Source organism: Tachypleus tridentatus, chromosome 9, assembly GCF_004210375.1.
Source record: "Tachypleus tridentatus isolate NWPU-2018 chromosome 9, ASM421037v1, whole genome shotgun sequence".
Lineage (NCBI taxonomy): Eukaryota > Metazoa > Arthropoda > Merostomata > Xiphosura > Limulidae > Tachypleus > Tachypleus tridentatus.
In genome coordinates, this window is record NC_134833.1 from 28075958 (window position 1) to 28096160 (window position 20203).

Here is a 20203-nt window from a genome sequence, read left to right on the forward strand (position 1 = left end):
TTATCCACCAAAATAACAAGTACAATAGTCAATAGATGTAGGAACAGAATATACAGTGTCAGCGTACATAGGAATTAAATGTGTCTCAGTGTCGAACAAAAAAACAATAAGGTATGAAGTATCAATAAATACTGAATAACATTGTTAGCAGGAGATGTAGAATATGTACATGTGACAATGCAGAATAATTGTTAGAATAAAAGCATAAAAATACAATGTGTGTTTAACCTGCAGAGTAATTGTTGAGCTCTACAGTACGTGAAATATTCCAGAACAATGAGTAGAAAGTACAACAACAATGGGAACTTGTTTAACAACACAGAATAACTGTTAGAAGAAAATAAACACAATATATGTGCAACAATGCAAAACTGTTGTAAGAATGAACGTAGGATAAATGTCACTGTGAATGATTGAAGCAGTGACATTAACTACTGGAAAGGAAAGTAGAATAGATACATTATGAGCACGTGTAACAATGAATAATAATTGTTAACTAGAAATAAAATTAAATACATTGTAACGTGTAACATGGATAATAATTGTTAACTGGAAATAATATTAAATACATTGTAACGTGTAACATGGATAATAATTGTTAACTAGAAATAAGATTAAATACATTGTAACGTGTAACAATGAATAATAGTTGTTAATTGGAAATAAGACTAAATACATTGTAACGTGTAACAATGAATAATAATTGTTAACTAGAAATAAGATTAAATAAATTGCAACGTGTAACGATGAATAATAATTGTTAACTGGAAATAATATTAAATACATTGTAACGTGTAACAATGAATAATAATTGTTAAAAAGAAATAATATTAACACAAAGTAACATTCTGTAATGTGAAGTGCATCCTCCTCTTGCTAAACTTCCTTTAAAATTTGTAATATGTTCAGTTGACATGAGTTAGTGATAAGTTCACAGACTCACAACGCTAAAATTCGGGTTTGGTTCCTCTCTGCAGCTTTGCGCAAAACAACGATAAATTTAAATCACAAATTTCGTAAACTAACGTAAAACATTAATTTTCGTATTTTCTATACTGGTTTAGTAAACTTTTATAAATACGTCTACTTACTCAAAAATAGATGAGTTTGAATGAAGTTTGAATAAGAAGATATGTAAAGCTTATGATGTCACTGATTACAAATTGTCCCTCTAGCGATGAAATTACAGAACGAAAGAAATTTATTTTGTGTAAGAATATTGTTTTGTTTTATTCTTAACCCCTTCCGTGAATTGCCTGAAATAATTTGGGCCCCTTCCATGTTTTTTAAAAAAAATCCTAATTTGAATTAGGTAAACCACCTATCACCGTATTTATAATTATTTGTCCCGATTTATTCGTATGCTATCGTGTATTACAATAAATATTCGCTAGATGGCACAGTAAATGCTGTTTATGCTGTTCTCTACGTTTTACAAACACTGGAGGAAAGTTCGCTTATTCTTTATTGTAGTTACATTGAAATAATACATACCAAGTATAAATCCAGATAGGTAAAATTTACTTACGGGGAATATTATGTGTAAAAACATAATAACATATTACAAAATAACTTTTGTTTAATTAATATGTAGATGTAGGCTCTTAAAAAGGGAAATGAAAAACTTACTTTTTAGGTCATTTCCAAAAAGAAAAAAAAAGCGCGTAAAGTTTCCCAGCAGATTAGCTGTGCTAAGTCTCTACCACGTTACAAGCCCCAAAGTCACCCCTGAGTCTTTCCCCAAGGTGAGTGTAGGAATACCAATCAAAATTTACATTAATTATCCTTGATATATTAATCATGTACGAGATGTAATAATTTGTTACTGATTACTGATTTGTAAAGTAATGATTTTATCGTATTTCTCATGCATCAGAACACGTAACCAAGATATTTTTATTTAAAAAATTGGTGAAAAATAAATTTGAGATGAATATTAGAGAAAATTTACAGCTGAATTTAGTATCTTTACTGGTTACCAAGTGATGACGCAAAGAGTCGTTTTTTTCTTTTGCTTTCATGTTTCAATTTTTGAAACGAACAACATGGTTTTCCTTTCACTCCATGCGTGTCAGTGGTTATATGGAAAAATATTGTACATGTCTTACATTGATTATCAGACAAAATCTTATGTTGTATATTGTACATGTCTTACATTGATTATCAGACAAAATCTTATGCTATTGTCCATCATTTATAATACTTTATAAAGAATTCAACAATGTGTGTGAATATAACATTCTGTATTGAAGGATATTAACCAAGACTTTATTCAGTATATGTCTACTTATCCAAATGACAGTGCCTGTCCAAACATCACTTAAGAAGTGATTGTTTGTTAAGATTATTCACTACAAAAAATAACGTTAAAATAAGCTTTCACAAAACGTGTTAACTCGTGGGCTCTCGTGTATGTTAAAAACACTATTAAACAATATATAAACAGATTGATATAACAATCGGAAAGTAGATTATTAAGGTATACGTGTAACAGTATAAAAATATTTATTATCTATCATACCCTCACTCGTGTGCTTAGCTAAGATCCTATCATAACATACAGTGTTTGTATATCATTAAATTTAGTAAATCAATAATGTATAAAATACACATTAATATAACTATATTTAATTTCGTTTACTGTCTATTTACTTTTAATTACAGATTGAAGACCTAAATCTTTGACTTAAGACCTACGTGATTTTTCAAATTCTGTGAGGTAAGATAGATGACGCTGCTGTCTTTTCAGAAATTACTTTTTCAAGTCAGCTACCTATACATTTGAAAGCTAAAAATAAATTATAGCTTTATAAAGTCTTTCCTCTGTAATAAATTGATTGGAATTTATTTAATATTATAGACCAACACATACACATATATAATCTTTAGGCTATATTTAATCATTAGTTGGATATCTTCGCTGTTACGATATTTTCAACCTTAATTCTAAGAATATCTCACGAGGTCCGTCCACTTTATAAGATTTAGGTTATTCTTAAATCTACATAGTAAACCAAAAATATACAGTAATAATTTTCATACAAGCAAAAATGATGTTAAAAACACAACCAACAATTTTCTTTTTATTGTTGCTGTTAAGCGCGAGGTCTATCTGTGCTTTTTAGTGTTATAACCTCTCAAAATTATCACTGAAGGGGGCTATGGTGGTGAATAGCCAACAGTGTTAATGAAACTAGTTGTAACAATAGTCAACTTTTATCTGAATATTTAAGTAAAATCGCTAAAGTGGAAAAGAAGAAGTCACATTCATGAAACAAACAAACGAAGTATTGGTGTGTGTGTGACGGTGAGCACAACAATTACAAGCTGTTATTTAATTTTGTGCGTAAAATCAAAACAGTCCTATTCACCACAGACAAGTTACAAACATATAATAGCGAGATTCCAACTGACACAATAAAGAAACAATTTTAAAGTCTACCTCTTTTCAATATTATTAAGGAATGTGCTCAGAAATGGTGGTAAGATGCTTGCAAAGCGCCATCTATTGAAACGAATAAAATATGAAATGCAACTTATATATGTAATGAATTAATATCCTTCGTTCCGCTATCTGCGTTGTGTTCAACGAGTTATTCGAACTCGGATTTTAGAGTTATAATCCTCTAGCTAACCAATAATACACAGGGAAAACAAAAAACGAAATTAAAATGGATTTGTTTGGTATTATTTATAAAGTTACGGTGGATATCAAACCCGATACTTAGCAAGATAAGCCCTCACTCTTACTGCTAAACCAAATGGCGTAGCTAGGGTTTTCAGCGCCCGGGGATAAAGTCAGTTTTCGCACCCCCTCGTGACAAAATGTGAGCCATAATTCCTAATTATGTAACATCAATTTGGCGCCCATCCGATGCTGCGTCCGGGGACAGATGTACCTCCTTGCCCCCCCTCCCTATCTACGCCACTGGCTAAACCACGTAAGGGCGAGAAATGAAATTGGTAGTTTAAGCTAAACTAAAATAACTTAAAGAAATATCTGTTACCTTGTTTTGAGAGAATGGAGATATTTTTAACACGAAATATTCTAGAACATAATTCACTTTTTATTTTCTTTCAACACCACGTGAAACAAATCTAGTGCGAAAGAGTATCAGCTAAGTGTGAAATGTGTAACAACTGAGCGTAATTTAACAAACCTGGATATTTAATATATACTAGTGTGTAACAACTGAGCGTAATTTAACAAACCTAACATTTAATATATACTAGTGTGTAACAACTGAGCGTAATTTAACAAACCTGGATATTTAATATATACTAGTGTGTAACAACTGAGCGTAATTTATTGAACCTGGATATTTAATAAACACCTGAAAAAAAAGTGATACGTGTAAATGTGAAAGTCAACAATATATAATTAAAGTCTATTTTTCACACTAACATGACTGTGTTTATCCTGAAAAAGCTCTGAACATTGATCTATTTGTAATAAGACAACTTTAAAACGTGTTTATTTTGTCCTTACTGTGATTAGTGCTTTAACTATGTTCACATTGAAAGTAAAATGTATAAGTATCACATTCATTCTTGTGATGTGCTTTTTGATACTTAGAACATTGACTGCATGCCTGTCTTGATATAACCGTGGAGATTTTAGCGATAGAGCGTTTATTATTAAGTATATTAAATTAAGCAGCATACGGTAAGCTGAGGTGATATTATTTTATATCTTTACGAAGCTAACTTTGAACATTTTAACATGAGCTTTTCCAGATAACTGATCAAATATTTACACACACTTATTACTACATGAATGAAGATGGCCCTCTATAGTTTCTTAGATATAATATTACAGGTATATATCACAGACATAATGAATTATATTTACTGACTAAAAGCACCAGTAGTAAAACGTGACAATTTGCAGTCAAATAAGGGACCGCTGATAAATTATTTCTATATTTAAAACTGTAAGCAGATGCATTTCGAAAACATTTCATTTTCGCCCGTAAGATTTGTTTGTTTCTTTTGAATTTCGCGCAAAGCTACTCGAGGGCTATCTGCGCTAGCCGTCCCTAATTTAGCAGTGTAATAGTAGAGGGAAGACAGCTAGACATCACCACCCATCGGCAACTCTTGGGCAACTCTTTTACCAACGAATAGTGGGATTGACAGCTACATTATAACGCCCTCACGGCTGGGAGGGCGAGCATGTTTGGTGCGACCGGGATTCAAACCCGCGAACCTCGGATTACGAGTCGAACACCTTAACCCACCTGGCCATACCGGGGCCTCGCCCATAATGCTCTATTAAGAACTGAAATTTCCTATATCAACTGTTACTACATGAGAACATAAATAATCGATATTTTTTTTTACTATTGGAGACAGAAAACGAGTTGCTACCAATCATCTCATGAATCATAAAATCATTGACGGGGTACAATGTGAAAAACAAAAAACAAAACAACGGTAAAATATTGTGATGTTCATTTTGTAGCTTTAGTTGCGAACTTATTTATGAACACAAATCAATAAAAGACTTAAGACTGTTACAACAGACCTAGGTTTATACATAAACCTTAGCTTTATGGATATAAATAACCTGGTATTTATATTATAGAATCTTGCCAGCGACAAATATACGCGTATCGACCCTATATATGTGACAAACCTTTTTAAAATATCAGTCCTTGGAACTAAAATCTTTTCAGGGAAACTTCGTCATTTACGGATATGAATAATCTAATATTTATAGAATCTTGCCTGTAGCACAGATATAATTGGAACACATGCCTTTTAACGATCGCTTTAGTAAGACGTCATGAATTGCTTATACGACTAATATTTATAGGATCTTGAATAGAACAGTTTTAACTAAAAGAAAAAGCCTATTCAAGTAGATTAGCATTGTTCAGTGAATGTGGCAAAATAATATTAATCCTATGTATTATACATATTATTCTGTTTGAAAGGTTTGCCCAACTTCACACATTTTACGTTCTTTGGCTCTATTACAGTTAATAACCAAAAACTAGCTACTAAAGAGTAATTTAACAACGGTCAGGGTTCAAAACAAGATACATCAATAACTAGCGAAAGCACTCGGATTCAAACGGGTTATTAGACTGATATATTTAACCGAGTGCATAAAATTTATCATAAACGTAAAAATATCGGTCCAGTTTTAAACTTAAATCGTGTTTGAATTAAACTATTTTATATTATTATCTCTTCAAAGATTTAATAAAAAACAAAACTATTTAATCAACTTTGACTACATTAAAAATTAACAAATATTTTTCCGGTTTTGTTGCTTATTGATCTCATTTTATATACTTTCAGTACACAGACTAACAACAGCACCAGATTACACTTTTGCTTCTTAGCAACATGACATAAAGTCACTGTTGGAACGTATTGTTACTAAAACGTACTGGCTTTTCAGTACATTAGAAGTTGTTAATCTAACTGACATACTATAGGCCTGCATGCGCACACGCACGTGAAAAGGATAAGTAATAATACCCAGATGCACACCCTCATGATCTACTTGGTATGGGTACAAAATTTTAGGTTTCTAGGATTTTTCCCTTCGGCGTTTTAGTGGTCACGCATAAACAGACATGCCTTTTTATTATTATAGATTGTGTTTCCAATATATTAATATGTATGATCTTTTCTCTGATCACCCTAGAAGTTTCTGAATATATTCTTACAAACGGTGGTTGAATTTACTCTGAAAGAAATTTGGGTACTCAGCTCTGCCAGAAATACGTGTGTTTAATAAGTTACCAATGTTCCTTCAGACATTATTCAAATTGAAATTCTATGAAATGCAAAAAAAAAAAAAAAAAACTGCCAAAAGCAAGAAGTAGTATTCCATTTGAAATTCCAAAAGGAATCGGTATTAAGTTCCAGTGAGTGTCGATGGCTTTCAACAATGTAGTAAAATTCCGAGGTTCGATTCTCCGCGTGGACACAGCAGATAGCCCAATGCGGCTTTGCTCTCAAATACACACACACACACTCACATACAAACGTGTTCAGTAATATGTTGCATTATAAGGACGATGGCAAGAAATATATCTTACTAAGTAACCTCTTCAAGAATTAGGCCTAAGTTCTTAATACCGAGATCTCGGATATTACTGACTAATACAGAAATGTATTCAAAACTAACAATAATAGTATTACACACACACAAATATCTCATGATGTCATGTAGACAGGTGGATTATCGAATGGAACTTTATCATTTTAGTTTAACATTTTATAAAATGCTTATAATAGTTTATGATACCCGTGTATCGAGACATTTTAAGAGTTTGATACTGGTGAGATTTTGAGTGGTATGTTGATATGCGATTCTGAAATAAAATGAATACAAAAAATAATAAGTTTTGAAATTTAACATACAAATGTAAGGCGAGGCGTAGCCTGTTGGTTACAGAGTTCAGACTGTGAACCAAAACATTTCAGGTTCGCGGGTCATTGCCACAAATATATACTTGGCGTTATAAGAGCGACTGTCAAACCCCATTGTTTAACTACATAAGCGTGGCTATAAACTTGGTGGTTGATAGTATTGACAAGCTACCTACCTTCCTCCTAATCTATCAGTTCAAAAGCTGAAACGTTTATATGCAGATAAGTCTTGTGTAGCTTTGCGTAAAACCTGAAAGAAACAAACAATCTTATCAAACATTTTATATGTCCTTGCAGAATTTCTCACGAGAGATTGGTTCACTGTTAAAAGCACTAAGCTAAACAAGTGGCTATCTATGCTCTCTTCAATACAGGAATCGTAACCAGATTTTTAGCGTTATAAGCTCTAACTGTGTGGCTTATAACACTAAATATAAGAACCATATTTATCCAACAACACAACTCTCCAGAAATACAATGTATTCGGTTAGTTACCAATATCCTTTCCTGCACTAGTCAAGTTGAAAACTTTTTCTAAAGCCTACATATTATATCATGTGAGAAGTGAATTATTTTATTGTGATCCACGAACTCATAAAGAGTGGTTTCGGAAAATGCAAAAGAAACAGGCATAAAAATTGCTGTTTTGAAAAGCTGAGTCAGTAAAACGTAAAATATAAAGAAAACAAAACTGTGTCAATAATTTATAGATTAAAAAAAAACTCACTGTTTTATTTTAAAATTTTGAGCCTCCTATATATCGATAACTTAATTAAACTAATATATGTATTTCACACGTATGACAAAGCTACTAAAGCTATCTGTTGTTCTTAGTTTTAAAGTATTAACCAGAAGGAAGGCAGAGAGTTTAGAAGCACCTAATACCAAATATGCACGTGCTGTTCTTAGTTTTAAAGTATTAACCAGAAGGAAGGCAGAGAGTTTAGAAACACCTAATACCAAATATGCACGTGCTGTTCTTAGTTTTAAAGTATTAACCAGAAGGAAGGCAGAGAGTTTAGAAGCACCTAATACCAAATATGCACGTGCTGTTCTTAGTTTTAAAGTATTAACCAGAAGGAAGGCAGAGAGTTTAGAAGCACCTAATACCAAATATGCACGTGCACTCTAATGGATTGACTCCAACAAGACACCCCCAACTTAAAGTCCAAGGGTAATTTTGTGGTTATCATACGGATTCAAACTCGGGTCGTCAAATTTGAAATTTAGAGTACTACGACAGGGCCAAACCGCACCCCTATATAGTATCCTAACTCTAGCACTGTGCAATATTCTACCCTAACCCTATGACATTAACCTACAGTTTTCAAGTTTTCATTCTTATCCTGCGTGCAAGTCTATTTGTTGCTAAGTATCTGCTTACATTACGGCGCGATAAAGCTCACCCAATCTTTTTACGCATACGCAGCAATTTTAGCCAGCGTATTTACCAGAAACGTTCGATTTGGTATAACGGGCGTCACTGTAAACAAGACATGTTAAGAAGACGCCTATTTCAGTATCAAGGAGCTAGGTTGTCAAGGCAACGAAGCTGACGTAATTGATTTTTATCCCTTGTGGATTTTCCTGCTTACTGAGCCGATAAATAAAGAGAAATCAGTGGTTTTGACAAAGAGAAACTCTCTTCGGGACCGTAAATACAAGGAGACAGTAATCATCAACGAAAGTAAAACAATTCTGGTTTATGGTAGTGTCTTTTCTTATCTAGAAACTATCACATGGTAACATCTATAATCATTACAAACTTGATGAAGATTCTGGTGGCTTATACGATAATTCTACAAGCGAAAACAATAAAACAAGCTCCCTTACGTTTCTGTATTGTAATATTTATCATTACATGGTTAGAAATATAAGCGAAGAAAACCCTGCAATTCTGAGGAACATATTCTGTAAGCTGATACTCAGGATAATGTAGTATTAGATCTGGAAAAACGCATTAACTTAATACACTACTTATTTGAAATTAATCAGTCTTTTTGTAGTTTATTATCTAAACAATAGATGGGGATGTAAGTCGGAGGACCTTTTTCTCTGATAGTCTTGCTGTTATGAATGTGTTCAGTTAGGTGGAGTCTACTGGTTGTCACGTGATATTTTCTTGAAAACTGTTCACTTTAGTAGTGGTCCTAGGAATTTGCGTTTCCTTTGTCAGAAATATATCTTAAAAATGAAACCCAAGAAAGCTCAAGTCCAGATCTTCAAAGGTTCGATTATTAACTGTACTGAGATATTTATTCTGTGTTTACACCTTTGGTGAGATTCTACACAGCTGTCACCTTCTTTATCCGTGGCCAACGTTATGTACTTTTAAGGACAGATTCATTTACTTTTATCTGGTCTTAAGTTTGCAATCTTAGAATATAAGAAACCTTCAGTTTCAATCAGATATAAACGACTTAAGGACCGTAGGCGCACACAAGTGTTATAGTATATCCAAAGTGCCTGGTATGAAACAGGAGTAATCAGGATCCATATCTGTGGCCTATATCACTCCTTTATTGTAGTCGTTTGAGGGGATTTTGCTTCTGTATCCAGTTATTGGTAAAGATTTTTTCCTTTTTCGTTTGGCTAATCAAACATACAGCCAATACCACCTTCTTACTGGCTGTTGGCTGTCTTCATTTTATGATTAAGCAGACTTCAACAAAATGTTATTAAAGACTGGTATTCTAAAATATGGGCCTATGATGGCTTGGTGATTGGGACGCTCGGCGCGCAATCTGAGGGTCGCGAGTTCGAATCCCCCCTCAGTGAACGTCCTATATGGTTGCCGTTTTAGCCAGGTGTAAAAATTCTTACCTTAACACAAAATTATCTCCCAACCCCGAACCAGTTGGAGTTAATAAGGCCATTAAGGTCAACAAGAAGAAGTATCCTGGGATACAAATGTCGGTCAAAGTTATCATTGTCCTTGAAACAGTAACTCTTACTATGCAAACATTAATAGGCCCGGTATGGCCAAGTGTGTTAAGGCGTTCGACTCGTAATCCAAGGGTCGCGGGTTCGAATCCCGGTCGCACCAGACATGCTCGCTCTTTCAGCCGTGGGGGCGTTATAATGTGACGGTCAATCCCACTATTCGTTGGTAAAAGAGTAGCCCAAGAGTTGGCGGTGTTTTAAAAGATTTACATTCTTTTCTGGCACAATGAGTTTATTTGTTACAGAAAGTCAGGGATGAAAAGAACTTTGTACTTGAAATGATAAAAAAATCCACGTGTTACAAAAATCACAATTTGTAATTATTATAGTTTTAATAAGAGCAGGAGAGGCGTTTAGGAAAATAGTTTCCATCTTAAAGCGAAAACAAAATACACAGAATAAAAAAAAAGGAAAATGATATACGCCCACAAATAACAGACACCGCTATGTATGTAAACTTAATGTTACAGAACTCTCTTTTCTGTTGTAGTTAACCTCGCCTCGTGAGTAAACGCAGAATGACAAGCTTTGTTCCTCACTTCGTCTCAGTTCTTAAGATGTTTTTGAAATGCTAATGAACGTTTCTTTTTTAGTTTTTAAGAAACCTATTGAGTAAGTTAATAACTGCCTAATTCGTTACCTTTAGCAGTAATCGTCACCATCGTGCATCAACATATAAAATTAAAACTAAATTTGTTCGATACACTCGGGTTCACGAAAATAAATATAATTTAAACTATCCCTTATTTAGTAAAGAAAATTTCGTTTTTATTACATTTTATACTTTAAAAAAACAGCATTTATTTACAGTAAAGAACAAAAACGACGTTTTTTTGGGCAGTGAAAGATAAAATCGTTATTAGAAATTTTAGCTGACTGGTTTCGGTAACAACAATTATAATCATAAGTTACAAAGTCTTAAAAAAACTGTTGGATTTTTTTATCATATAGTGGCATAATATGAATGAAGATTTTTTGTTTGTCAGAAGGGCTCTAACCTCAAACTGATACACTAAAGAGAAGGCAGCTGGTCAACATCACCTATTACTCTCGTCTAAATGAATAGTGCGATTTGACTCTTACCCTTATAACTCACCCATGGTTCCAAATTTATGTTTGTTTTTTGGTGTGTTTTTTTTTGTGGGGAAACGAAGCATATAATGCAAACGTTTAATTTAAGTCATGTTAACACTTCTTTCCATTCATTAAATGCTTCGTTCTCTTGTGAAAAACAGGCCAAATCTGTTTCTATTTAAAGCAACTGTTTTACTAACATTTTTCTTAGGAGAAAGAGGAACTGACTTGCTGAGAGAAACCGCACATTTTTAACTGGAAGTGAATATGTATATAATTTAGTAGTACAAGATTAGAGGGAAGGCAGATAGTCATCACCACCCACCGTTAACTCTTGGGTTACTCTTTTACCAACGAATAGTGGGATTGACCATCACTATATAACGTCCCCATGGCTAAAAGGACGAGCATGTTTGGTGTGACGGATATTCGAACCCGCGACCCTCGGATTACGAGTCGAGTACCTTAACCACCTGGCCATGCTTAACCCTAGTACACACACTCAAAACAATTACGTTGCCCACACTGGGGGTCATTTTTGAACCCCACCAAAAATATTTTTAAAAAATTTATTTTCATATAAGCAAAGTATAAATTTGGACACAATATTTATTCTATACAATTTATGCATACATTCTGGGTAACTTTATGGTCATTGCAAGCCATTTTACTACATTTGATACACTTTGAAGAAGTTTTTTCCTTGAATCACGTGCGCATATTTGACACCATTTCCTAACGTTCTCTTCAGCAACTTTGTGTCTTTTTGGAGGGATCACTTCATTTGTATCTTCTTCAGGCAGTAATTCATCAGTAAGCAACTTCAGAAATTCACGTCTTGCTCTGTTTTGGTACTTTGATGCGAATTCTGGATGGCGCTGGCGATAGAGAAGGTAAGCATTGTATGCGGCAGCATCAAGAATGTTATAAAATAGTGCCATTGGCCACCTTCTGGTCTTTCTTTTTGTGGAAAAGAATCTAACTATTTGGTCTAGTGTATCGACTCCTCCTTTGGTGGAGTTATAGTATGATATTATTTCAGGTTTTCCTGATTCATCATCATTGAGGGCTCTCTATTGCAACGTAGATAAGAATATTCTAGAATGCTCGAGAACATTTATAGAGTGTTCTAGAACACAAAATTTCATATCAATATATCATTTAATTGTTTACCAGAAATGCAATTGAGTTTTTTAAACGGGGGCCAAAAAATGACCCCCAATGTGGAAAACGTGAATTTCGACATTAGACAAGGGGTGTAATACCCCATTTGCATAAAATACATGTTAAACGTATTAATATAGTATGTTATTAGTATAGATTAAATTAGGTACATTTTTAGGCCCGAAAGTCACACCTTTGATATTTCTATAACAACTTAAACACAAGTGGGCCCATTTTTGACCCCCCACCCCCGGGTGTATGAGGGTTAAGTGAGATTGAACCCATCTTGCCAGAAAATTACTTTATCACTGTTGTGATGGGTCGGTAGTTAGTTTGTTTAGAGACTTAAACTCTAGAGTCCGTTATCTAGGTGCTTATAGCTTTTAAAGAAATACATCATAAACGTATACAAGTTATTATTCGTGTCATTTTAAAATAATCTTTATTGTGTAATAGTTTTGTTTATTTGAAGTTAAACACAAAGCTACACAATGGGCTATATGTGCCCTGCCCATGACTGGTATCGAAACCTGCTTTTTTCGCGTTGTAAGTCCGCATACATACACACACTATGGGACACACTATGTTTTAAGGCGGTTGTTTATCATAAACTAGCATCATTTTGATAGTTTTACACCTATTACTCCACCACTGCAATGGTCGAACATCAAGTCTGCCGGCTTATAACGCTATAAATAGGGCTTTGATACTCGCAGTTGGCAGATCACAAATAGTTCATAGCACAGCTTAGCTTTGTGCTTAACAACAAAGAAACAACCGTATTAATTTTAATTGTTTCTCTCTTTTAGTTTCGCCCAAAGCTATACAAAAGCCATCTGCAGAAAACCTCTATCATTACAAACTACATGGAAGACTACACACCGTCTACCCTTCAACTACTATGTGTGACAGAATAGTAGGATTTGGTCATCCAAAAAATGGGAAAGGTTTTTTTTTTTTTAATACGGATTCATAACTACTCCAAACTATTGTTTTTCAAATTAACAGCCCCTCCAGTGGCACAGCGGTATGCCTACAGACTTACAACACTAGAAACAAGGTTTCGTTACCCATCGCAGGTAGAGCACAGATAAACCATTATGTAGCTTTGTGTTTAACTTCAAACAAACAGAAATTAGATTAATAAATAAAAATGTGTTAAATAATTGGTACACTATAACAAAATTGTAAATTCTACATTTTCTACAGTGTTCATGGTCTCTTTAATATCTGTAACTGTTTAACGATTATATATATAGTTTAATATCGAGGTTTGTGTATGTTGAATTTATATTTAGAAATGTATGTGACTTATACTGTTAAATATGTATTACGAAATTCCCGTCTGTTCACTAAATTTGTAGAAGATTCTTGAGTATAAGAATCAACAATATATATTTATCTACATAACAGTATTGTTGCTAACCGAAATTTCAAAAACCTCGCCTAACGTTAATAAAACGATGCGCCGAGAGACAGTTTATATTGCTGGTTTGCTACGGCTGGTATACTGTAAACCTCAGAAGCTATAACTGTGATTAACGCTTTTAATCGAGAAACTACAGATATTTGATCAGGAACGTTTATAAATTTCGAACACCACAAACAATTTCACTTCAGCGGATCACCATCGGATGCCAGATTTATACCAAGATATTTTATATTTTTACTGTGAAAAATTGTCGTGTGATCAGCGCGAGATAGCTAGCTACCCGTTAAATGAACGTTATTGATATTAACTCGAAATTAATTTGCTCATTGTGAGCCGTCGATAAAATATTTAGTTCCACACCAGATAAAAGACTCAGCACTACTTTTATGTTTGTAACACTTTTGTATATAAATCATCATTTGTAATAATCGTCATTATAAATTGTATTATTGTTTCTATATTAAAATATATTTGTATTAAGTAAGAAAATTGTATGTATCAATCTTGTTGGCAAACATAATAAATTTGATACATATTGACATTTAATTAACTTTATATTAAATTGTAATATGTAACATAATAAAGTAGTGGCTCGTCCGAGATAAATCATACTCCGTAACACACAACGTAAAACAAACATGAAAAAAATAACATTCTTAGGAGAAAAGACCAGTGATGTTATTTAAATGTCAGTTCTCACGTGCTTTGACATTTATTACAGGAGTTAGCTGTGTAACAAAAAGAGCGTTAGTGCGAACAACTCCTTACTACAGACTGTCACGAGGTATATAGGTCGAAAGCACTCGAATGTTTTAAGTGGCGTGTCGTGTTCGTGATGGGACAACATCATTTGGCATCAGCCGTACATTATGTATCATAAGTAAGCGTGGCATGTGAGAAAGACACGTATTTCTGTCATTCTAACGACACAAAAGAAAAAACGTTTTATGAAATCGAAGATACAGATATAAAACTTCTTATTTCCAAGGATTCATGTTGTATATAATTGATGATTTTTTTTTCATTTATTGTTATACGGAGAGACTTGTCTTTGGCATTAGAACGTTACAGCTCATTGGATCTTTATTTAACCGTTAATCTCTAGGAAAATTTTACTGCTGCAAGAGGGCGCTTCTGTTGAGAAGAGTTTAATATTAACTCTGGATTTCAAAAATAAAATAAAATAATAATAATGAAATAAATAACCTAGAGTACCAGTGCTAAAAAGTACCAGTGCACGGACATATATCAGCTTATACAACGTTTTGTTTTACAACTATTCTCAAGCAGTTTCTATTTCATACTCTACCTAACTGACTTTGGTTTCAGTTTTGTTTTTTTGTGGCTGTGGTTTTTCGATCCTTACGTATTGTTCATTGTTGGAATTACGCATTGTTTTAAAGTTCTTTTCATCTACAAAACCTTCGCACTCTTCATCTAGATAACTGCTAAGTTTAAAGAGTTACCATGTTCTGTCATACGGTCGTCTAAAATACCATCTAGGCGAAGAATGTGACTGGACTGCCAATGAAATTAACTTCATAAAGTTGAATATTCTGTCTAAATATTCATTTGTCTTTATCAGTGGTAAGTCGGAAGGCTTCTAACACAGCACAGATAGCCCAATGTATAGCTTTGTGCTTAATAAAAGAACAAGTAAAGGATATTTTATATTATTATGAATAATTATTACTTACTAGCTCAAGTTCGAGATGATAATCGTAAGTTGTTTCAATTTGATGCATGTGACATGTATTGTTGGATGTGTATTACGCAAGTCCTGCCTGTTCTCTATATGTTTAGAAGATTCTCGAGAGCAAACGTCAACATTATACGATTTACAAAACATAATTGAACATTCGATAATCTCGACTTAAAGTATATAAACCATCGCACCGAGAGACAGTACAGAATATTTTAGTCGCTACAGTCAGTATACTATAAGCCTAGGAAGCTATAATTGTGATAAACGCTTACTAATACGAAAACTACAGATATTTTACCTAGAACGTTTATGGATTTCGAACATTACAAACTTCTGTGAATTAACTTCGGCCATTAGTATTTCTACGAGAACATTAAATAACTTCATCGGTAAAAAGACAGCTTGTAAGCGGTGTAAGGCTAGCCAATAAAAAGACAGCTAGCTAGCTTAAGAAAGTTCTAACAATATCAGCTCAGAATTAATTTGCTCGTCGTGGGCTTGGACCATCGATAAAATATTCAGTTCTACACCGTATAGTTCGTAAAACTCTTGTATATAATAAATATTTATAATAGTTTATAATAACTATTTGTAGTAACCGATATTATAAAATATAAATTTGTTTGTATATTAAAATATATTCGTGTTATAAAGAAAGCTGTGTATCAGTCTTGTTGACAGATATCATAAATTTGATACATATGGAAATTCAGTTAACTTCTGAACTCATATTAAAATTTGCGGCTATTTGAAATCGTAATACGTAACATTATAAATTGGAGATTCGTCCGCGTTAAATTATTATACGTAACATACTGATAACAAAGTTCATACATATTTCTATTACACGTTTTCTGAATAATTATCTTCTAAATTACATCAACAAAGAACAACTTTCGGTCGATAAGTTTTCATTTTATGCTACATTTACATAAATAATAGCTACTTTCTTGGCACATAGCACAGACTTCATTCATTCTGAAACACCAGTCCTGGATTCTATGGTCGTTTCTTATATTGAAGGGAAAGTAGCATACTACACGCATCTTAGAACTGTATACTTACGGTGTCTTTCTGTGTCAGTCGACAGGCAACACCTGTACCCGTATTACAAGGTGTTATGGTAGATAGACAACTTGTTGTATACAGTCGTTTGTGTACACTTATTTACATAGTGTTGAACATTTAACTTACCATTCTAACTACAATGAAACGTATATAAAATATTAGTACTCTGGTGGTAATTTCAGCCAAAACTGTTGCATGCGAAATAAATGGCAAGGTATAGATGGCGTAATTCTCAGACATAGCTGTCCCTTACATAGATCTGCTGGTTTGCTGCCTGTACTTCTCTTATCAGAATAGCGGGATTGACCATAACAACTATAACGCCGTAAAACCTGAATATTTGGAGTGTGTTCAGCGGCACATCACGCTCATAACAGGACTATGGAAAACAAATGAAACATTGCAGGTTAAGCGCAACGTAGGACTGTGGAAGACAGTTGAAACATTGCAGGTTAAGAGCAACGTAAGACTATGGAAGACAGATGAAACATTGCAGGTTAAGAGCAACGTAGGACTATGGAAGACAGATGAAACATTGCAGGTTAAGAGCAACGTAGGACTATGGAAGACAGTTGAAACATTGCAGGTTAAGAGCAACGTAAGACTATGGAAGACAGATGAAACATTGCAGGTTAAGAGCAACGTAGGACTATGGAAGACAGATGAAACATTGCAGGTTAAGAGCAACGTAGGACAATGGAAGACAAAAGAAACATTGCAGGTTAAGAGCAACGTAGGACTATGGAAGACAGATGAAACATTGCAGGTTAAGAGCAACGTAGGACTATGGAAGACAGAAGAAACATTGCAGGTTAAGAGCAACGTAAGACTATGGAAGACAGATGAAACATTGCAGGTTAAGAGCAACGTAGGACAATGGAAGACAGAAGAAACATTGCAGGTTAAGAGCAACGTAGGACTACGGAAGACAGTTGAAACATTGCAGGTTAAGAGCAACGTAGGACTATGGAAGACAGATGAAACATTGCAGGTTAAGAGCAACGTAGGACTATGGAAGACAGATGAAACATTGCAGGTTAAGAGCAACGTAGGACAATGGAAGACAGATGACTGATTACAGGTTATAAACAACATTATAGCTTTATAGTTTAGAACACTTGGCTTATGGAAAATATATATGTACTTTTATAGTTTAGAACATGGGACTTATGGAAAATATATATGTACTTTTATAGTTTAGAACACGGGACTTATGGAAGACAGATGAAACATTATTGTTTCATAGTTAAGAACACGGAGATTTCACCTGTGGGGGCGTTATTATGTGAAGATCAATCCCATTTTTCGTTGATAAAAGAGTAACACAAGAGTTGGCGGAAGGTGGTGTTGACTAGCTGCCTTACATCTAGTCTATTAGTTCTATACTAGGGATGGCTTACGCACCCTTAAGTAACATTGCGCGAAATTTCAAAAACAAACACATTTAAAGCAGCATAAAGTATTGTTCTGTGTTTCCATGGAAACTTTGTAAAAAACATGTTAAGTACTTACGGTAACATTACTTTTTTTGTTTTCATGGAAACATGGTAAAAAATTTCGAAAATTCGAGAAACCGAATTAATATTGTGTGGAAGTAACCCCAAAGTGTGACTTTCAGCTACTCTGTACCAACAGTTCTCCGAGATCTGTCTGTCTTCATAGTCACGTTGTCGCGTGCGAAGACCTCCTCAAAACGTATTTGACTTCCAAGTTACTGAAGTTAAGGCCCGACATGACCAGGTAGGTTGAGGCGTTCGGCTCGTAACCTGAAAGTCGCGGATTCGAATCCCCGTCGCGCCAAACATTCTCACCCTTTCAGTCGTGGGGGCGTTATAATGTGACTGTCAATCCCACTATTCGATGGTAAAAGAGTAGCCCAAGAGTTGGCGGTGGGTGGTGATGACTAGCTGCATTCCCTCTAGTCTTACACTGCTAAATTAGGGACGGCTAGCGCAGATAGCCCTCGTGTAGTTTTGCGCGAAATTCCAAAAACAAACAACCAATACTAAAGTTAAATGGTTAGCATTATTTTAGAAATGTAAAAAGTGTCTGATATTTAAGACAATCTACTACAATAATTTTTGTTTTCCAAAAGATTTATAAAAAATGTCCGAAATTTAAGTTTGTTTGTGTTTATTTTCTTGGAAACACTAAAATATTTTCGGATATAAAGGTATCGTAATGAATTACTTCCTCTTTTCCAGTAAACATTGTAAAACAAAGTAATCCAGCTTCCTGATATATCCCTTAAGAAATGTATTATGGCATTCTTCTTTAAAACTGGTATCGTGCACTAAAATGTATCCCAGTTGTTGTTGTTTTTTTTACAGATATTTGGAAGAAACAGCACATTGGGTCTCTACCATAGCAGTCCTTAATTTTGAATTGAAAGAATAAAGGGATACATTTAGACAAAGACAACCACTGCCATCTCTCTGAATCCTATAATCAAAGAAAAAATGGGATTATACCAAAGTGTGGAATGAGGCTTTGAATTACATTGGTGCTATCTTTATTACACCAAAGTGTGGAACGAGGCTTTGAATTACATTGGTGCTATCTTTATTACACCAAAATGTGGAATGAGGCTTTGAATTATATTGGTGCTATCTTTATTACAACAAAGTGTGAATAACTTCCGTACTATCAATTCCTGACATCTGAATAACTTCCGTACTATCAATTCCTGACATCTGAATAACTTCCGTACTATCAATTCCTGACATCTGAATAACTTCCGTACTATCAATTCCTGACATCTGAATAACTTCCGTACTATCAATTCCTGACATCTGAATAACTTCCGTACTATCAATTTCTGACATCTGAATAACTTCCGTACTATCAATTTCTAACACCTGAATAACTTCCGTATTATCAATTCCTAACATCTAAATAACTTCCGTACTATCAATTCCTGACATCTGAATAACTACAACGCTTTAAACCAGGTTCCGTTACCTGTGGTAAGCAGAGCACAGATAGACCATTGTGTAACTTTGTTCTTAACTTCAAAACAAACAAATCATCGGACATCACAGCTCAGGTAATAAGTATAAGGTACGGTTCAAGTTGCAAACACTTATAACACTTAGTAGATAAAAATTACTTTAAAAATCATCTTCATTCCAAATGGGATTTCAAACCAAACCCTCATGAACAAAAGGGGTAAAATTGTGTTTGTGTATTAAATTACACATAAGTTTATTGTGTGTTTTTTCTTTTCTCATGTTTATCATTTCTTCACGCTTTTTACTTTAATATTAACACTAACTTATTAATTTAATTTGCAGAATGAAATGTTCAAGCATGGATAACATATAATAATCGCAGTTTTATTTTTGAAGCTTTAAAATTTTTTTATTATTCTGAAAAAATAATTGGGTAGGTTTTGATTGTCTTGACGCACGATCAACTTACTAAAA

General features: G+C 33.9%; 1 protein-coding gene and 1 long non-coding RNA gene across 3 annotated transcripts in view; one reads left to right on the forward strand and one right to left on the reverse strand.

Annotated features, from left to right (window-relative positions):
- Positions 1 to 20203, reverse strand: part of LOC143224927 (serine/threonine-protein kinase SBK1-like) — a 28263-nt gene that overhangs the window by 5736 nt on the left and 2324 nt on the right. Inside the window, exon 2 of one of the 2 annotated variants that reach the window (XM_076453422.1) lies at positions 7569 to 7642. The exons of the other annotated variant lie outside the window; for it this stretch is intronic. The gene's annotated coding sequence lies outside the window, so the exon portion shown is untranslated. The remainder of the gene's footprint in view (positions 1 to 7568; positions 7643 to 20203) is intronic. 2 annotated transcript variants of the gene reach the window in all.
- On the forward strand, positions 1469 to 19410 carry LOC143224928 (uncharacterized). The gene is made up of 3 exons (XR_013013517.1): positions 1469 to 1745; positions 2665 to 2719; positions 19109 to 19410. It is a non-coding gene; the product is annotated as an uncharacterized LOC143224928 (long non-coding RNA).